Below are 14,384 nucleotides of genomic sequence, written 5' to 3' on the forward strand. Positions count from 1 at the left end.
ATATTTATATTGGCTTCTTTTCTTAAACTTGACCTCATTTTTGATCTGTTGCTTGTAGATATATTAACTTAAAATCTATCAGATTTGCATTTTACTCAAATGCACTTGCATCCAGCTTTGCACGGTACGGGACACCCTATTTGTGTGAGGATTGTCACATTTGTAAAAGGATTTAGATGGTAAACTGTGCACTTTTCCAAAATGAATGTGAAGTAGTCTTGCTCTCACATCCACAATAATTATACATATCACACAGCAGTCAACTAGGTCTTCATGTACAAAGAAAAACACTCATAATCCTTCATCATTGACGTGCTCAGCTGTGCAGTGTACATATCCGTTGGTAACTTTCATCAGGGAATCTCAGCAAGAATCCTTTGAATTTAAGTATTTCTTGTAGGCAGTGACTGGTAGTGACAACATACACTTACAGTTTGAGACACCTTACTGGTGTGAGGTTAGGTGAATGTTATCAAGCATACGAGTTTGATATCTTAGTGTTACAAGCTTTGTATACAGACAAATCCCAAAGTTCCAGTAGCCTGTTAAACACACACGTGTATTGAACATTGCGATGAAGGCAACCATGTTGCAAAATGAAATGTCACTAGAGAATGGATAGCTGGCCTGAGTGGCTCAGACGGTGAGGCACTGGCCTTCTGACCCCAACTTGGCAGGTTTGTTCCCAGCTCAGTCCGGTGGCATTTGAAGGTGCTAAAACACTTCAGCTTCATGTCGGTAGATTTACTGGCACGGAAATGAACTCCTGCGAGGCTAAATTCCGGTACCTCGGGATCTCCGAAAAATGTGAAAGGTAGTTAGTTGGATATAAAGCAAATAACATTATTATTATTATTATTATTATTATTATTATTATTATTATTATTATTATTATTAGATAATTGATAACTGTTTCTCCACTTGAACATACAGTACTACTTTGAAATCCAGGTCATTTCAATAAATCATTTGATAGCAAAATCAAGTATATTTCTCTTTGATTCTCTCTGCCTACCTCTTGTGATATCTTGTGTGACAGGTTACAGGGTGGAGAGGAACACCACACTTATTGCAGTAACATATTGTTTTACTTCTAACTTATGTACACGCTACACTTCCATAAGGGGGTGCTTTTACTTTTTACGGGGGGAAATTTAACAAGAACATGCTGCTTCCTTTTACCATCAAGCCAGGAAACTGGGTCATTTGTAGGTGCTCGTCGTGGGGGTGGGGATTTGGAGGTGTTCATACTTGATGAAGAAGCTACAGAAGGAACTGGAGATACTGACTAAATTATTTGCAAATCTTTTGTGTCTGATATCTACAGACTCTTTGCATGAACAACAGAAATGAGAGGTACATGTTCTTTTGATGAAGCCTAAATGCATTTAAGAGGGCATATTGTAAAATAAAAACATTTTAGGCTTTTGAACTGATCAGTAATATCCACTCCATGTATGTGTGGGTTATACATTCCGGCTTCTTTGCAGGTTTTCCAAATCTACTTTTTGGTAAAAATCCCTGCATTTCCTCAGTACTTGAGATTCCAATGCAGTGTGTGTCGTTCTTACCGAGCATAGTATAAAGGCTTATAACACAAAGTTTCTTACGGAAGAAGAACGGTTAGATGTTGTTCACAATGATGATTCTGGTGATGAACTTATGCCTGAAATAGACTCAGATAGTGAAAGTGACGAGGAAATTCCAGTTCCCGAATCCGATAGGCCTATAGAGGAATGTGAAGTGCCTGATACATATCATCCCAGGTGACGAACTCCTTGGAAACTACTTGGCAAACAAAATGGAATTCGATGGGGAGCTATCAATATTAATAGGGCTTATGGAAGAAAGAAAGTAGAGCTGGCTGAGTCAACAAAGAGGATGCATCTGGATGTGCTACGAGTAAGTGGTATTCGGACAAGGGGAGATAACGAGCAAGATCTAGCAGATTATAAAGTGTACTTAACGGGTGTTAGAAAGGGAAGGGCAGAGTCTGGCGTAGGGCTGTTCATCAGAAATGCAATTGCACGCAACATTGTTTTTGTTAGGCACATAAAAGAGCAAATGATGTGGGTAGATTAGGCAGTTTGAGGAATTAGGATGTGAACTGTCCCAGTATATTCACCATGTGAGGGTGCAGATGAGGATAAAATTGACAAGTTGTATGAAGCATTGGGTGACATCGTAGTCAGAGTTAACAGCAAGGAGAGGATAGTACTAATGAGCGATTTCAATGCGAGAATTGGAAATAGAACTGAGGGATACAAAAGGGTGATTGGTGAATGTAGGGAAGATATGGAAGCTGATGGGAATGGGAAGTGTTTGCTGGACTTTTGTGCTAGTATGGGTTTAGCAGATGCGAATATATTCTTCTAGCATAAGGCTAATCACTGCTACAGATGGGAGGCTAGGGGTACCAGATCCATAATAGACTATATCATAACCGACTTCGAATTCAGGAAATCTGTTAGGAACATACAGGTTTTTCGGGGATTTTTCGATGACACTGACCACTACCTGATCTGTAGTGAACTAAGTACCTCCAGGCCTAGGATAGATAAAGTGAAATCTCTCCATAAATGAATAAGTGTAGAAAATCTCCAGGACAGGGAAATTAGGCAAAGTACATGGATATAATTAGTAGGAAGTTCCAAACAGTGAAAAGTAAGCAGCTTCAGGATATAGAAAGAGAATGGGTGGCATAGAGGGATGCTGTAATAGCAACAGCAAGGAAATGCCTAAGAACAGCTGTGTGTAAAGATGGGAAAAAGCAAACATCTTTTTAGAATGATGAAGTGAGAGCAGCTTGTAAAGGTAAGAAAAAGGCTTATCATCAATTGCTCCAAACAAAGGCTGATGCAGACAGGAAATTGTACATAGATGAAGGAAACAGAGCGAAACAAACAGTTGCTGAATCCAAAAAGAAGTCGTGGGAAGATTTTGGTAATAACCTGGAAAGGCTAGGTCTAGCAGCAGGGAAAACCTTTCTCGGCAGTAATAAAGAATCTTAGGAAGGGATGGAAACAGGAAATGAACAGTGTTTTGGGTAATTCAGGTGAACTTATAATAGATCCCAGGGAATCACTGGACAGGTGGAGGGAATATTTTGAAAATCTTCTCTGCATAAAAGGATATCTTCATGGTGGTGTCACGAACAAGCTCATGGGGAGGAGGAAAATGATGGAGGTGAAATTTTGCTTGAAGAAGTAGAAGGAATGGTAAATGAACTCCATTGTCAAAAAGCAGCAGGAATAGATGAAATTAGACCTTAAATGGTGAAGTATAGTAGGAAGGCAGGAATGAAAGGGCTTGATAGAATAATAAGATTAGCATAGAGTGTTGGTAAGGTACCTTCAGATTGGACAAAAGCAGTAATTGCACCTATCTATAAGCAAGGGAACACGAAGGATTGCAACAACTGTCGAGGTATCTCATTGATTGATATACCAGGCAAAGTATTCACTGGGATCTTGGAATGGACCGTGCGATCTGTGGTTGAGAGGAAGTTGGAAGTAAACCAGTGTGGTTTCTGACCACAGAGAGGCTGTCAGGTCTAGATTTTTGGTATGCACCAGGTAACTGAAAAATGCAATGAGAGGAATAGACAGTTGCGTTTATGTTTCGTAGATCTAGAGAAAGCTTATGACAGGGTACCGAGGGAAAAGATGTTCACTGTGCTGCAGGACTATGGGATTAAGGCCAGATTATTAAAATCAGTCAATGGCATTTATGTTGACAATTGGGCTGCAGTGAGATTTGATGGTATAATGAGTTCTTGGTTCAGGGTACTTACAGGGGTTAGACAAATCTGTAATCTTTCACCTTTGTTTTTTGTATTTAAATGGATCATCTGCTGGAAGGTATAAAATGGCAGGGAAGGCTTCAGTTAGATGGAAGTATTGTTAGCAGTCTGGCCTATGCTGACGACTTGGTCTTATTGGCTGACTGTGCCGAAAGCCTGCAGTCTAATATCTTGCAGCTTGAAAATATGTGCAATGAGTATGGTATGAGAATTAGCCTTTCGAACACTTAATTGATGTCAGTAGGTGAGAAATTCAATAGAACTTAATGTCAGATTGGTGATACAAAACTGGAACAGGTAATTAATTTCAAGTACTTAGGATGTGTGTTTTCCCAGGATGGTAATATAGTGAGATTGAATTAAGGTGCAGTAAATCTAATGCAGTGAGCTCGCAGTTGCGATCAACAGTATTCTGTTGCTCCCGGACCAAATTATCTTTACATCGGTCTGTTTTCAGACCAACTTTGCTTTACGGGAGCTAAGGTGGGTGGACTCAGGTTATCATATTAATAATAATAATTTTGTGTGGCTATTCCTAGCCGATTGCAGCCCTTGTAAGGCAGACCCTCTGATGAGGGTGGGCGGCATCTGCCATGTGTAGATAACTGCGTGTTATTGTGGTGGAGGATAGTGTTATGTGTGGCATGTGAGTTGCAGGGATGGGGGGGACAGCACAAACACCCAGCCCGCGGGCCATTGGAATTAACCAATGAAGGTTAAAATCCCCGACCTGGCCAGGAATCAAACCCGGGACCCTCTGATCCGGAAGGCCAGTACGCTGACCATTCAGCCAATGAGTCAGACAGGTTATAATATTCACAAGTTAGAAGTAACAGACATGAAAATAGCGAGAATTATTGCTGGTACAAACAGGCGGGAGCAATGGCAGGCGGGTACAAGATAAAGTCTAAGTTTCGAATGAACTTGACAGATGAAGTTATATGCATAAACTATGTTCGGTGGTGGGGTCATGTGAGGCGAATGGGGGAGGATAGGTTACCTAGGAAAATAATAGACTCTGTTGTGGTGGGTAAAAGAAGTAGAGGGAGACCAAGACAATGATGGTTAAACTCAGTTTCTAACAATTTAGAGATAAGAGCTATAGAACTAAATGTGGCCACAGCACTAGTTGCAAATAGAGGATTGTGGTGACGATTAGTAAATTCACAGAGGCTTGCAGACTGAACGCTGAAAGGCATAATGGTCTATAATGATGGTGTATGTATGTAATATATTGAACCAGTAACAGATACGCAGGGCATGTGCATTCTTAGAGCAGGATAGTGTGCAGAGAGGGAATTGCAATTGAATAAATATTGCATAGTAGGCCACATTAACTTTTATTGTTGGTGGTAATTGTAAATAAATTCCCTGTGATGTCATGCAGTCCTTATCAAATGGAAGTTGCATACCTTCGAAATTTGATACCGTATTTACTCGTGTATTAGACCCCCTCGCCTATTAGACCCCCCCGGCTTTTTGAGACCAAGAGAATGGAAAAAAATAAATCTCGCATATTAGACCCCGTAACGAAATTCAGCTGAGACCAATAAACGATTCCGCTTCGTAGCGGGTACTACAAGCTGTACTGCAGCTCTGATGACGTCGTACAAATGTGTGTACAAGTTTGCGCTCATTTTCTTGAGCCCTCAGCTGCCTTTTGCCAGATCGGCACAATCGGAGCTGACAGCTTTATCTGCGACAGCCACTACAGCAGTACGGTACAAGCATCACAGAATATTGTCCGAGTTTGTAGGTGGATTAGCGTAAACGGAGAAATAGGCCTACTACTTTTTTATTCTCGACTTTCCAACTACAGACTATCACAGTACGTGTGTCTGTGTCTTGGAAAATTGCCAACATGTCAGAAAATACGGTGGCGAGTATTCCTCCATAGACTCGCAATCGGCCATCAGTGAATGAATTGAGACTTAAAATGTCCAGTAAAAGCTGATATAATCAGTACTTGTGACGCAAATGGCGGTTTATGAAAATATGCTTTGAATTCTTAACCTTATATATGTCAATATGACGAACTTTGTTACTGTTGGTTCCATTGCCAGCTGGTTGGCCTCCCTGCAGGAAGAGAGGCGGAAGTGAAACTCTCCACTCACCGCAGCTTTCTACACTGAGAGAGCTCAAGGTTCGTCCGTCCGACCCGCCCGATTAGAGCTCACACCAAAATCGTGTGATACGTCTGTCTTATAGTTAAGAGATGTCTATTTCCGTAGCTTTAGCACTATTAGCTGCCATTCCCGGGGCCCTGAGTTCGATTTCTTATTTAAGTTAATAACAACAATGCTTTTCAAATTTCCAAAGTGACCCACGAGGTGAACTATCAAGTGAAATAGAATGTACTCTCTCACTCATGTCTAGAGAACAACCAGACCAACATAGGAATAACTGAAATATATGAATTACACTATCATAAGAGATTCTGTGGCTGTTAAACTGATTACCGGTACCTAATTCTAAAAAGTAACAGCTGTTCGTATTCATGCTACTGGCCATTGTGAGTGCTGCTGGCTGCACCGCGCTGAAACGCTTGGTGGGACGGGCCATATGCCGAGATTACCCGAGCAGGTCCGGGTACAGCCGATTATGGCTGAACGTCATTGCCTAGACACAAGTGAGCACGCACGGACGCCTACAGTAGTACAGCTTGCTTACATCACGAAGGTAGTGGTATCGGTACATTAACGGCGCGAAAACGTACTATTAACAACTTTCTTTTGATAGTGGCGTGTGTCTAGTTAAGTTGCCTGTTGTTAAGTGATTTTTGCTTCAAATCATGGAGGTAAATAGTACGAAACATAAGAAATGTAGTTTCACCGCAGCTTTCAAATTAAACGCTGTGAATTTAGCGGAAAAACAAGGGGTGAAGTCAGCGGCCAGGACATTTAATGTGCAACCAAACATAATCAGATATTGGCGCAAGCAAAAAGAGAAACTGGAAGCAGCAAATAAAAGTTTGCGAACTTTTCGTGGGACCAAAACGGGCAAATATCCTGAGATCGATATCAAAGTACTAGAATATATAACAGAGTTGAGAAATGATGGTTTTGCTGTAACTCATGATATGATACAGCTTAAAGCACTTGAAGTGGCAAGAACATTGAATCTCAGTCGGCAACAGTTCAAAGCCAGCAGGGGTTGGGCTACACGTTTCATGAGGAGAAATGGTCTGAGTTTGAGAAGACGAACAACTATTTGCCAGAGACTACCTCACGATTATACGGATAAAGTCATCTCTTTTCATCGTTACAACATTCAGCAAAGGAAATTAAACAACTACTTGCTTTCTCAGATTGGCAACGCAGATCAAACTCCGATCTATTTCGACATGCCCCGAAACACTACTATTCATGAAAAAGGTGCTTCTAGTGTCGTAATGCGTACAAGTGGTGCTGAGAAAATGAGATGTACAGTCATGCTTTGCGTAACTGCCGATGGTAGGAAGCTTCCTCCATACATAATATTTAAACGGAAGACTCTACCAAAGGGAAAATTTCCGAGCGGTATTCATGTTCGAGTACATGAGAAAGGTTGGATGACAGCAGACCTGGTTCAAGACTGGCTGAAAACCGTGTGGAGTCGTCGTCCTGGAGCACTGCTGCAGCAGAAAGCCTTAATTGTGTTAGATAGCTTTAGGGGTCATTTGTTAGATGCCATTAAGGACGAACTGAAATCCCTAAAGACGGATCTCGCAATCATCCCTGGAGGACTAACATCAATACTCCAGCCTCTAGATGTGTCCATTAACAAGCCATTTAAGGGTCACATGAAAAGGCTTTATTCGGAATGGATGGCTTCTGCTACACATAAATTCACACCAACTGGGAGAATACAGAGACCATCTCTAGAAGAATACAGAGACCATCTCTAGAAACCATATGTGAATGGGTTCTCACTGCGTGGGCTCTTATCAAGAACGAAACTATTGTGAAAAGTTTCAAAAAAACTGGGATCTCAAATGCTCTCGATGGGAGTGAAGACGACGTCACGTGGGATAGTAATGCCAGCAGCGGGGAAGATGACGACACAGACGATGGTTCAGATGAAAGCAGTGGTTAGGATTGCTATAACCTGAACATTATAGCTTGTAAATAGACTTTTTGCCTACCGATACGGTTTGTGATCTTGAACATTTTCATCAGTAATTTGTGTTTTTTAAATTGCTATATTACTTCTAGTCTTCATCTCTCTAGGATAGCGTAGTTCACAGCATTAGTGCAATAACGTAGTTTTTTATGCGTTTAATAGTTTATTGTAGCTGTAGTTTTATTGATATTTGTGTGTTGGTTAGTGTATCTAGTTCTGTGTGTACCATGTCTCGTTTATTCCGGGAAATACACGTGGCAAGAAAGTTACTTGAGTCTCGGATCAGTGGAGTGTTTCTTTTGTACACCATAACCTCCCTTAACTGTAAGTACCGTAATTTGTTATTTCCTCACTCTCTTTTATTCTTGTATTCTCATTTTAGTGCCGGATGTTGTTAGTAAGTGTATACTTTGTGAATTTATTTTACCTCATGAATAATTATCTTCTGGAGTACAGTATTACATTTTATGCGGGCTGTGCGCCGCGGTCGTATTGCATCAGCTGAGCGTTGGTAACGTAGGTACGACGATGCTCGCGTGTTTCCCGAACTATCAAATACAACTGACAGTGACAAATGACTGGCCATTAAGTTCTTTTTCATTATTTTGTGTTAACATTGCTTAATACGGTAAATAAAAGTGATTGATTATATTTAAAATATATGTAGGCCTAAAAGTCATGTTCACCATTGTCTTTTTAAATTTATAAATTTTCGAACGAAAATAGCCAGTAAAACGCAGAATACATTCATAAGTTTATTAAAGAATAGTGTAGAATGTTTACGTGTACAATTTATAGCCTAGAAGTCATGTGTTCACTGCACGAAATTTGACGTTATCGCATATTGGACCCCCCTTCGCATTTTTTGACTGTAAAAGTGGAAAAAAAAAAGGGGGTCTAATACGCGAGTAAATACGGTATTTGAAAGCAAATAAAGTTTATTCTTGATGTTTGAATTGTAGGTATGTAGGTATAGTAAAATGGTCAAAGTTCATTCTTGAAAGTCTAACAAGCACTCAATTCAAAACTATAACAAAATAAATAAAGTTTCCTCTTGGAATAATTAATCAATTTGACTTATTATGAAAATAAATAAATTTCACTCTCAATATCCTAAATTGAATGCCGAATTAAAAAATTATCATACATTAGTCAGAGTTCGCTCTTGAAATAATTAATAAAGTTGATATTATTCAAGTTGTAATTCACTGGGAAAATATCTAACGAAATGGCTGTCTCAATTGCATTCTATAAATGTCTCTCAAAGTTCTTTCCACTGGTTAGCAAGTTTGTTTCAGCTTTGGAGTAGCTCTGTTAAGACTTAATATTACCCTGGCTTTATGTGTAAAATTGAATGTTATTTGTAAAATTGGACGTTACTTGAGGAATTGAAAGTAACTTATGAACATGAGAGTTAAATTGGAAGTCACAAAATTGATAGTTACTTGGAAAACTGGAAGTGACTTGTAGACTTGAAAGTTAAATTGGAAGTCACAGTTCATGAAGTTCAAACTGACTCTTCTTTAAACAACACAGATGTACATCACCGTTATGTTGTTGTTCTGGATCTTGAAGTTGCTGGTTCCATCTGACTGCATCCTTGCAGCTCCAGAGCAGCACGTATCCATCGACGACCTAGAACACCATGATAACGTGTCCCATAACGGAAGTTCACGTGATGACATGGGTGGTTAAGTCCATACAGTACATTCCATAGATGTGGTGTCAAATTGCTCATGCCACTTGGTGGGTTATAAGACTGTCGGGTCATGATTAAGCAAGTGTAACAGTGTAACATCATAGGGAAATTTTACTTGTGATATTTTGAACCAAGGTTCCACTTAATAATGCAATCGAACCATCACCGTCCAACTGCACAAGTTCGATACGCTGAATGCACTGTGTTCCTGACTGTAAGTTTGAATACAGTTTGTGAAGTCTAAACAGAGTCTGTACATTCTTCCTTGTGCATGATAATATCATAATATTCAATTACACAATCTATGTTCTATCACATTCAGTAATGGGCATGTAATGTTCAAGAAATAGTCTACTGCCTATCTCGCAACCATAAATTGTTAATGCTCAGTTCCATAGTCTGTGTTCCCTTATGTGAAATAATGGGCATGTACTACTTTTAAGAAACAGAGTCCTAAATAGCTGGTCACTTGAAAAATTTCAAACACATGAACCTGTCAAGAAGTTAGTATAAATAACCACCTAATCGAACAGCTGAAGAGGACCACTAAGTGGTCGAAACATGCCCTGTAAGTGTTAATTTATATTCAGTTTTGCCTGAGGCAATAATAAAGTATCGATTAGGTGGTTATTTATACTAACTTCTTTATTATACTCATTGATATGGTCATGCAATGGACAACTTGTAATACATAAACCTGTCTCATCAATTTGTAAGTAATGTTGTTTACTGACAGTTCTGTAGCACACAGCACAAAAATAATATGTCCTATTGAACAAAGTATAACAACCCCCGTCCTATGTCTAAATTGGCATGCAAAGCTCTGCCCACCACCTCCGACTCCCCTCAGCATTCCCCACTGCCTCTACGGCATTGATATAACACTAGGAGTAAGAACACCAGACAAGCACGCGCTGCTGAAACATTAGGACGTACATAATATCTGCTGAATGATTAAGTACCCATTTTATATAAAAGTTATTTTCCAGTAAAATTCCACGCTCCATCTCATGCCTACAAGTCCTTTTTCTTTTTCATTACAGGATATTCACGTTTCTTTCTATGATTGTCTACATCTACAAGGGGAATAACATTTCCATGAAGTTGTCATGCGGGCTTATAGTTCACTCTTTTGAAAAGTTTTAGCAGCGATTCTCACCAACACCCCAATGTCTTCTAGTACTCGTTAGCAACGAAGATTTTTACACAACAAATATTATGACAACTTAATCCATATCATTTCAGTGTGGCAATGCATTTTTAACCCTTATGTTTTTATAACAGCTTTTGCACTTAATATGCATGCTTTGTTCCACTGATAGCCTTGGGTTCAGTACACTGGTCCCTAAGTGTTGCTTATTGTTCAAGCATTTATGAAGAAGATCCATTTTAGAACCAGACATGAACATTTTAAAGAAATAATATGACACAAAATTATTTTAGACGAACATTTCAATGTTTTTAAAGTGATTTTAATGTGTGTACACATGTTTTCTAGGTAATCTTGTACTGTAGATATAAGGAACCACAATGTCAGTGTTTAACAGCATATTTTATGTAAACTGGATAAGGTCCTCAGAATAATGTTTGTTTCAGGATTAGATAAGGCTGATGATGTCCAGTAAAAGAGGGGCGACCGGGCGAGTTGGCCGTGCGCGTAGAGGCGTGCGGGTGTGAGCTTGCATCCGGGAGATAGTAGGTTTGAATCCCACTATCGGCAGCGCTGAAAATGGTTTTCCATGGTTTCCCATTTTCACATCAGGCAAATGCTGGGGCTGTACCTTAATTAAGGCCACGGCCGCTTTCTTCCAACTCCTAGGCCTTTCCTATCCCATCGTCGCCATAAGACCTATCTGTGTCGGCGCGACGTAAAGCCCCTAGCAAAAAAAAAAAAAAAAAAGAGAGGCGAAACCTGTACCTTAAAATTTGGTAGTTTCTATGTTCATTTAACCACACAACAGTGGATTGTATTGAATAACCAAACCCCATGGCACTTAACACCCTTGAAAGGGCCTTGGCCTGCCCTGCAACCGCTGCTCAGCCCGAAGGCCTGCAGATTACGAGGGGTCGTGTGGTGAGCACAATGCATCCTCTCGGTTGTTATTCTGGGCTTTCAAGCCTGGGGCCACCATCTCACCATCAGATAGCTCCTCAATTCTAATCACATAGGCTGAGTGGACCTCGAACCAGCCCTCAAGGCGAGAGAAAAACCCCTGACCTGGCCGGGAATCGAATCCGCAGCCTCCGGACAAGAGGCAGGCATACTACCTCTATGGAATGCATGGGAGCAGTAAGGATTTCAACAACTATTAAAGTATTTGATTGATTGGTATACCAGGCAAGGTGTTCACTGAAATTTTGGAATTGAATGTGTTGTTTGATAAGAACCTGAGTGAGTTCAGAATACAGAGGAGCTGTTAGCATCAAATTTTCAGTATAGATGACTTAATTGAAAAATGCATTCAGGAGAGTATACTTAGATGTGTGTTTTGTAAAAGATATTAGCCCTACAGTGGGACTATGAGTTTAAGGGTAAATTACTCTAAGCAATCAAGGGAATGTATGTTTAAAATTGGGCTGCATTGAGAATTGATGGTAGAATGAGTTTGTTCTTAAGGAACTTACAAGGGTTGCAAAAGGCTGTAATCTCTCACCTTTGTTGTTCATAGTTTGGATGGGTTTTCTACTCAACTGTATAAATTGGCATTGATGGATTCAGTTAGTTGGATATGTAGTAATTTATTTGGTTTATGCCAACAACTTGGTCTTAGCAGCAGATTGTGCTGAAAGCCTGCAGTCTGATACCTTCAAACTTGAAAATAGGTGCAATGAGTGTCATGCAAACATTTGACTTTCCAGGACTAATGTAATGTCAGTAGATAAGATACCTAAGAGAACTGATTGTCAGGTTGGGAATATACTGGCAGAGCAGTTACATAATTTCAACTATTGACAGTGTGTATTATTTGAGGATGGTCATATTGGAACTGTGATTGAATCAAGGTGCAGCAACGATAATGGTGTGACCTTTCAGTTGCAATGGACAGTATTCTCTAAGAAAGATGTAATTTCCCTTTTACAACTATCTTTAAACTGATCTATTTTAGGCCGACAATGTTTTAAGGGAAAGAAAGTTGGGTGGAGTCAGGATATCGGTTTTCATAAGACAGTAATAATTGGCTTGAAGGTAGTGACAATACACACTGGTACAAACAGGCTGGAACAATGCCAGGATATTTCCTGGAATGGGGAGATGAGGTTTAGGTTATGAATGTACTCCGTTGATGGAGCCGTAAGATAAACCCTCCTTGATGTTGGAATTGTTCAGTGTGAATTGAGGAGGATAGGTTTCCCAAGAGAATAAAGGACCCAGTCATGAAGGGGAATAGTTATTGAGGGATACCAAGATGATGATGGTTAGACTCAGTTTAATGATTTAACGATAACAGGTGAAGTACTAAGCAAGGCGAGAGAGCTAATTACAACTAGAGAAATGTGGTGGTATTAAGTAAATTTACAGGCACAGAGAGACTGAATGTTGAAAGACATAAACAGTCTATAGTGAAGTTGTATATTGATGTGGATGTACATATTGTAATCTATTTCATAACTAGCTGTGGTGTTGCCCGGATATTCTTGATTTTTATTAGCAGTTACGTGTGAAGTGAATTCCTTTTTGAAATGTTGATGATCTGTGATGTAGTTTTATTGAAACGTCTTTGATTTCAAGTTTTTGATTATTTAATTTTTGAGTAAAACTTCATCGTTATGGAAGCTCAAATTGTCCGGTATGTATCTGAACCTGTCAAAAATATAATCATTGATAACTACAGTATATGTATTTACCCGTCGCACTATAGATACGATGTATACGATTTCAACTGCCACCCATCACCCTTGCGGCCCCAAGAGCAGTCGATTCAACACTAATCTTGGTTATTTTAGATGATTTACTTTTAAGCCGATCTCAGCGTCCAGTCTGAATGAAGACTGAACGTGGACGTTAACAGTATCCAGAGCGTAGCAGTTCATATCAGCAACACATAAACAACGGATTCGACATTAATATAAGTTCTTCTACCACTTTTCCCACACCTGTGGGTTTCAGGTAACGAACTGCATCGTACGTGTGGCTTTGGCCCTGTTTTACGACCGGATGCCTTTCCTGACACCAATCCTACATGGAGGAACATAATCATTCATCAGTATTGCTTGTTCCTGTCGTGGTTGGTGGTATAGTATGTTGTCTGAATATGAAGAAGTGTTGGGACAAACATAAACACCCAGTCCCCGAGCCAGAAAAAATAATCATAAGATTAAAATCCCCTAGCAGACCAGGGATCAAACCCAGGATCCACTGATTCGAAGGCTGCTAGGCTGACCATTCAGCCAAGGAGTTGCACAACAATAATATAGGTTATTTTCCCCTCCCATTCCCCCACCTTTGCAGGGCTTCGGATATTCCATCTCCACAGGGTTTTTTCCTCCTGATGATCATATGTGTACCAAAGTTTCGTTGAGAGCTATTCTGGAACACACTCATATACATCCATGATCTCGGTCATTTATTCATTTATTTTCACCTGTTCTCAACCTCCAATCTGACTGTGGCTGAAGTAGGACTTCACCAGCATCCAGAGTGTCACGGTTCATCTCAGCGACATCCTAAAAATGGATTTGACATTAATATCAGGAGTTTTTATTTTTATATTTTAACCCCCCCCATTCCCTAGGAGTGCTAGGAGTATTTTCCCCCAACAGTATATTTTTCACATAGTAAGT

The 14,384-nt window shown here is 39.9% G+C and overlaps 1 protein-coding gene across 1 annotated transcript in view; it reads left to right on the forward strand.

The window, feature by feature from the left end:
- The window catches only part of LOC136865921 (uncharacterized), a 333,721-nt gene that overhangs the window by 291,919 nt on the left and 27,418 nt on the right, over window positions 1–14,384 (forward strand). The window lies entirely within an intron of this gene.

The sequence above is a fragment of the Anabrus simplex genome, chromosome 3, assembly GCF_040414725.1.
Source record: "Anabrus simplex isolate iqAnaSimp1 chromosome 3, ASM4041472v1, whole genome shotgun sequence".
In the NCBI taxonomy this organism is placed as follows: Eukaryota; Metazoa; Arthropoda; class Insecta; order Orthoptera; family Tettigoniidae; genus Anabrus; species Anabrus simplex.